We start from the raw sequence: 7,743 nt of genomic DNA, 5'->3' as shown, positions 1-7,743 counted from the left end.
TAATTTTCCATGTCTAGAAACTAATTATTGGAGAATTGTCTTAAATTTCTCCCTCCCCCTTTTGCTGCAGCAGGGGAGCAGGCAGCTTGCTGCTCTATCACTTCCCCTCTTCTCTCCTTCTGCCCCCCCCTTCCCCTCCTGCCCCCCATGTTGCTTGCCTTAATTCATGGATCTGGTTTTGGTCAGGCAACAGAGGTGACAGCAGTTCTAGCCCTACCCCTCCACTGCTCCAGACTTTTGATATGGAGCTAGAGCTGTAGCAGCTGCCTGCCCCAGACAGGTACTGAAATCTAAGACAAGGTTTCTTTGTCCCCACATTGAATGTGGGGAAAGAACATCATCTTGAATTGAACTAAATACAGTACATGGAACAACACAAAGACATACATAATGGTACAGGAAGTCAAAATGGTAAAGTGTCAAGATACCAGCTGGAGAGCAGATGACAAGATGGTTAAATAGGCTAGGCTGAAACTGTATTTGAGTTAGTTTTTAGACTATTTTTATGCAGATCTTACATTTCTATATTAGAGCCACTGACTGAAGTGATCTTTAACTAGAACAAGCTGCTTTTGCTTACACTTGCAATGGAGCTTCTTTAATGGTTGTTACACAAGCTCTGGGACATAGCATACTTCAACCACAACCACATTTTCTGGCGTCAGGTTTAGGTAGTAAAGAGATGGTTCTGTGCCAGTCTGGGACACCTCGTTACACAAAGAGAATAGCGCCTGGCCAAAAAAAGTGACTGAAAAGAACATTTAGGCCAACTTCAGGAAAGAGGTGTTTAGGTCTTTGGAATTCTGAGAATGCAATCAACTGAAGTTTGAAAGGTCTAGAACAGTGGTCTCCAAACTTTTTTGATTGTGCACCCGTATCAGTAAAAAAATTTTGAGCACGCAGCCCCAATATATGTCACAATACGTTGAAAGCAAACAAATGAGTGTGGGCACCACTGTCAACCCCTCCGCTTTGTAGAATTCCCACTTTTCCCTCAGGATACCTTGTTGACAGACAGACCGAGTGAGGGTGCCAGTGTCAATCCGTATATTAAATATTAGTAAAGCTTAATTTCTTTCTTATTTTTTTTTAGATAAAAAATAAATATAAATAGAAGTTCTAATATTTTCTTCCCGCACCCCAGTGGATTGTCTTGCACACCCCACTTTGGAGACCACTGGCCTAGAAAATGAAAGTCTGTCCTCTTTACTGGAAAACCCCAAACAGATGTTTTTTCTCTTCGCTTTCAGAGTTGTTCAAGGGATGCATGGAGGACATTTATGTACTTGAGTAACTTTCAAATTTTTGAACATATGTTAAATCACAAAACTAAAAATAGTTGCATCTAGGACAGTGCCATAATTTACTTAGGGGCATATCTCTACTGGAAAGTGTGTGGTTTTGCAAGGGGGACAGAATTTGGATAGGCTGCTCAGAACAACCAACCAAGAACCTGGTCAGGAGCCCTGGTAGTAAAATTTAGTACTGTGTGTATTCTGAATCATTTCCAACTTGAAGCAGATTTTACCATAAGTTAATGGAGGCCAACGTTTTTGGCAAGTGTAAATCCTGCTCCTTCCCCGAGTATTACTCTAATCCTCATCTGTTGCCTAATTTGCTGTTCTTTCTGCTCCTTGACCTATTTGCAGCTGTGCTTCTTGTTCCCTCCATGATCTATCACATGCCAATGGCTGCCTGTGGAATTTGTGATACATGCTGCAGATTGGCTATCTTTTCCTAAGGCTTTACAGACATGAGTGAAGTATTGCTCCTGCCTAACGTAATTTTGACAAAGAATGTTTACATGCAAACCAATGTATCATGGTGGCCCTCGTGGAGAAAGGCAGTTGGATGTCAGTCCTGATATAGTTTATCAAAGCCGATTCTAGTTCAGCTTGAAGGTTTGCTTCAGAACGTGAGACTTGACTTTCACCTCCACATGGATTCCCAACCGCTATAGCTCCAGGGATGATTCTGGGTCTTTAAAACATTCCCTCTTGGGACTTGCTATCCTAAACTTCAAGCACAAGGACATCCCTTCCTTCTGAAAATACTGCCTTGAAGCACTTGTATGTTACCCTGTTCTGGAAGGCTAGGGACGGAAGTTGCACATAAACTGGTTTAAGTAATCAGAAATGGGTTTAAACCTGTAACACAGGGACAGGCAATTATTTTGGGTGGAGGGCTGCTTACTGAGTTTTGGCAAGCCATTGAGGGCTGCGTGACAGGCAGCCAAGGGCAGATAAATATTAATTTTCTAAATTTTTTTAGGGGCCCATGGGCTGGATAGAATGGCCTGGTGGGCTGCATTTTGCCCACCCCTGCTGTAGCAGAAGTACAGTGCATATAAACCAGTTTGAAAATGGTTGAAACTGGTTTAAGATAAAGCTGCTTTAATGTAGTATCAGACTTAACTGACTTGGGTCAAACTGGTTTATGAAACTTCTGTCCCAGGCCACTTCCTGGATCAAGTTAAATTGGAGTCCCCCAGCATCCCAGCATGCTTTCCAGGGGCTGTGCTGTCTGCTTCAGCAGAAAAGGGTTGGCAAACCCTGGTTGGGGTCTGGGCCCAGGGAGGGGAGGGGTTAAAGTTCCCTTCCCCCAAGTACAGAGCTGCCCTGCCCAAAAATTCATGCTGGCTGTGACTAAACTACACATCCCAGAGGCACCTGGAGGCAGGAAAAGCAAACCTGCGGAGTCCTGCTTTTGTGATTCTAGACTGAAAATCCCAGAGACCTCGGGGGCAGAAGCAAACACACAGCCCGTGCTGGCTATACGCCGGAAAGCTGTGCTCTAGTGCCCCCCAGCTTCTGGCCTAAGCAACTGCAGGTATGTGGCTGCATTTCCTGAATCAAAAGTGAATGTCTGTCAAATTGTTTCTCAGTTTAATCTCTGCAGCTTAGACTAACCTGCAAAGACTGAATTGATTCAGCCTCAGGCTTTTTGACTGTCTGTACTTAGCTGAAAGGTATATCTGCAACATAAAGGCCTAAGTTATCTGGTGGCTGCAAGGGAGCTACAAGCAACTTTACATACAAATACAACATGCAGACATCAACCTTCAAGTGCAAATGAGCATCTCTGTCTGTACAGAGGCTTGTTGACTTCATACAGTTATACAAATTCACTTCTTCCATTCTGTTTACACAATCATGGCTGGAGATCTGTATCAGGAAAAGAATAATTGAAGAGAAAAACAGGTGAAGGTTATAGATGAAAAGAACCCATCCCACCTTATTTTCAATTCTGGAATAAAAAATATTCTCATTCTGGGGTGGGTTTACAGGAATAAAAAATATCTTCAAAATGGGGTAGGTAGACAGAACTGCTAGCTAACTAAAATTCACTATTTCTTACCATCTGAATAACTAATGTGTAACTGGTCATCATCTGCCATGGTAAAGACCCTTCAGGATAAGCACCCACAACAGATCATTTCTGTTAAGAGATGAGATACAGATTTTTAAAACTGCCATTACCTTTTGTACTTTTTGTGCTTGCATGCCATATGCATGCATGTATGTATATATAATGAAATTTTCCCCAATATTAAGAGGTAGTTTTAAACAGTTCCTCTAAGTTAGCATATACCTAGCAATGTTGCTCTGACAGTTAGAGACAGTAGTAAAGACGTTGGTCTTCATAGGTGGTTGGTTATAGCTGTGTTGGTCTAAGGACATAGCAAAAAGGTTCTTTGTGTAGATGTGACGTTTTATTAGACCAACAGCATAGGTGTTTTTCATATCACTCTCTGCAGAGTTAAATTTATGGTTTCTGTGTATCATCAAATAGTTGTTTTTCCCTTCTGTTTGAGTCTCCTACTGCAACAACTAGGGCAGAAATTAATAAAAACAATGGTCAGAAGTAATTGGGGACAGGCATGGAATATGAAGCTATTTTTCCTTTACTTCTTCTTTAAACTAGATTTAAGGTTTTCTTCAAATATTGTTCAAATGAGATGATACAGTGCACATTTACTATAATACCGACAATGGTAGCTTCAAATTTATTCATTTAAAAATATGGCCTTTTTCCCCCTGAAAAATGTACTACCCAAAGCTAGGTTAGTAATTTTCATAATGCAGCAAAAGTGTTAGCGCTGAAGAGACCCAGAGAAGAACCAGCATCACCCATTTTCTTTTGAATGGGCTAGCATCTGAAAGCTGAAATAGGAAAAGAAAGCAGATCACATCCCAGGATTTCCTTTATTTCCTTCCATTTCCTCTCTTCTTTTTCTTCCTCCTGCTGGGCTGCCACTACCTCTCTGGAGATAATTGTGAGGAGGTAACAGCGCCCTATCCCAGTAAGTACTGTGAAACCTGTTTCCTAGAGACCAGCTTCTCCTGATGGTTGCTTCAGAAAGAATGATGTCACTTGGTAGTATAAAGGCCTCTCATTACTGCCAGTTCTTTGAGTCTAAGTCATTTGCCGTCCTTTGTCTCTGATTGCCAGCTAACTGCTTCACAATAGACTCAGTTATATAGAAAGGCTAATTTTAGCCAGGAATAATTAACAGGGTCTTGCAGAGAACTTGCTGAGCTTTAACCCTTTGCTCCCTGTGTTAAAATGTCAGTTTAAAAATTTATAAGGAATTATAAATCATCTAATTTAGATAAAGCATAACAGATAAAAGCTGTAGATGGATTCATGCACCTTCTACAAATAATGGGTTCACTACAAAAAAAAAAATTATTAAATATTGTTCAACTTTAAATACAATGACATCTATTTGGAAGTGACTGTAGAAGAGAGCCAGAAATTGAGAAACCCTGCATTATGCTGTATCCTGATGTGTGCATAAAACTATTTTTTTAAAAATGAATTGAAGAGGGCTGTAAAAAGGCAGGAACACAACAGATTGATGGATAGGTTGGAAATGTTTGTTTTGTTGAATATGGAAGCTTGGGTATGAAGATTACCATCAATCTGTAAAGTAAATGAGATAACTTTGGAAAGATATGAGATGACTGTGGCATAATTTAGTCATAAAAAGTAATTTATGAAGGGTTCCTTTTTTTCCCCACAAAGTCATTATATTGGTCTGGGGTTGAATAAATGACTTTCATATTGTGTTGTCAAGGATAGTTGTTGTAACCATTCACTATCCAATTGTGGCTTTTCTGTACTATTTTCTTTTTTGTTTCTTTCTAGTGCCTGGATATTTTTTAAAGACACTGTGAGTGATGATTTCTAACCCCCTATCTCCTCTCTGTAAACTTTGTTGCAACAGTGGTCATTGGGAAAGGTGGGAAGCGATGAGCTGTGGAGGAGGTTGATGAGGTTGGTATCAACCTCACTGCTACTCTTTGCTCCGTGTTCCCTCGGGATATTCTGGTATTGCTAATGCAGGTAAAAAATAACAGTATATAGGTAAAGAGCCTCATTGGTGCTGAGATTCTTGTATGTGGTTGGTGAATTTTTCGTTTGCTACCAGGACATGAAGTAGTATCTATTTAAATAGGGCTTAAGAGTATAGTATCTGTATGAGAGAGAACTTTAAAATACATTACTGTATTATTTGTATGTGCTTGCATGTTCAAGCAAATTGTGCATCACATGTAAAATGTATTGACTATGTTTACTCTGTAGGTTTCTTGGATTGTTTTATTTGCCCACATAAAAAATGACTTGTATAGCCCAAGAGGAAGTTGAATTATTCTTTTCTGCCCTGCTTAATATTTAAAGAGTATATCTCTTGAGGCTAGCCACGTGCAATATGTTGTTGTTCATTTTGCTCTATAGCATTAGCTGTTGGCCACTGCTGGAGACAATGATTGGGTACGACAAATGTTATGAAGTCCTAGCAAGGAGTAAAGAGCAACTCTGCTTTGAATGTTGATTGGTTGTGTGCAAACAGAATCCTGGGTTTCCCTGTTTACGTTGGTCTTTCCAAGGCACCTTTTGCACATATAAAAGGAATAAAGCAAAGCAAAAATCAGCGTGGAAACTGAAAGTGAAACTTACATTTGGCGAGTGTATCCTTACTGCTGTTATGGCAAATGAGAGAACTAGTTTAGATTTAATGTACTCTGTTGCTTCCAAGTATTAAATTGGTAGAAATTGGTGTTGCCATTGGAATTCAGTTAAATTCACCTCATGTGAAAGACTGAAATCCAGATCATTCTAAAGCTGTTCATTGACCAGGAGGAGTGCAGGAGGAAATCTGTATTGTATAGTCCTGGAGCCTTCTGGTACGTAGGAATGGATGGGACCTGCTGTGTCACTGAATCTAATTTGCTGCCGTCACAGGCAATCGTATTATATAATACCTTTCATAAACCACCTATGTTTTTTTAAAAGTTTTTTTTCTTACAGGAACCTGCTATTCAATGAAAATCGCATCCAGGAGAGGTGGAATTTTAAGGTTTTAAGACTGCACTTGTATTCATATTTAAACAAATATATCAACACTGTGAAATGTGCCATACTTTAAAAGAATGAGACCAGGGTTTCTGATTTAGTTGTCAGCAGAAGGCAGGGGAGAAAAATGTATTTCAGCTCAAGTGAAGAAGAAAAGGGCCCAGGTAGTAAGTTTTCCACCCCACCCCCCATAGCTTTTTAGTTTTAGACAGCCCAGCTGAGCAACCAGTGTAATGTTACAGTTTACATCAGTAGTCACTGTCAGAGGCTCCACAACTGGCAGAAGCAGGATACACTTGGCTGGGTTGAGTCACACCCCCTGCCACCCAGGCTGGGCTGGGTGAGTGGGGTCACAGCCTGAGCAGCTTGTCTGGGAGCTGGGTGGGGCAGGGCAGGCAATGAGAGGGAGGGGGCCAAGTAGATCCTACGGTGCCAAAAAGTGATCTTCATCATAAAAAGTTTGGAGACCACTGGTTTACATGATCATTGAAGATCTGGCCAGGGAGAAAGTGAATTAAGGTGCAGGGATTCTACAGTGTACCCTTAAAGGAAAGGCTTTTAGACACTGTGGCAGGAGGTGCATAAGACATGCTAAGTTTCGCATCTTTTTGCAGACTTCCTGGCACTGTACCATTTTTAGTGACATGAGGCACTAAGGCACTGCTTCTTGGAGATTTAATCCCTGGCTTCAGCTTCTTTGTTTCTCATCTTGGTTACTTCTGGAGATGTATCCCTTGTTGGAGCTATTTCTGGCTTGTGACGAGAAAGACTAAATGTGTTGTTGTCAGGAGACTTTACTTGTTCCACTGGAACACTCAGGGCCATTAGGTTGAAGAAGTGCAATGAGGCTTAAATGTGTGCTGCTTGTTTCAACGTGCCAGCATCTCCTGCTTTACTTTGGAAGGTCCTGCTATGTCCTGGCCTGCATACTGAACTAGCCTTCCTACTGTCTTCACAATTAACTGTTGTAAACTGAATTTACCCGTTGTTGATTTCAAATTGCTGCCCGCTAGCACTTTAGCCATCTGTCGGCAGTTCCCATCAGCCTCTTTTCATTCATGTCTGTTGTGCTACCTGGGAAGCAACAGTCTACCCTGTGCTACCAGGGAAGCAACAGTCATTAAATGTTATTATCTGGTGATGGGTCTCTGTTGTATCTCCAAAGTAGTGCCATTCATATATTGACAATTCTTGACAGTCATTTTATGTGAGCCCTGAACTATGCGACCTACACCCAGTTGTTACTTCAGGTCTGCTGGTAGGAAATTAATCTCTTCATAGCAAGTACATAACAATAAAGGCAAATGCGTGGAAGGGGAATTTACTGCTCTTAATCATTAAAAAGAATATTATTATTATTATTGTTGTTGTTATTATTAACAA

This window comes from Gavialis gangeticus, unplaced genomic scaffold (genome assembly GCF_001723915.1).
Source record: "Gavialis gangeticus isolate Ggan-Ray unplaced genomic scaffold, GavGan_comp1, whole genome shotgun sequence".
NCBI lineage: Eukaryota > Metazoa > Chordata > Crocodylia > Gavialidae > Gavialis > Gavialis gangeticus.
Note: the sequence above shows the minus strand (reverse complement) of the source record.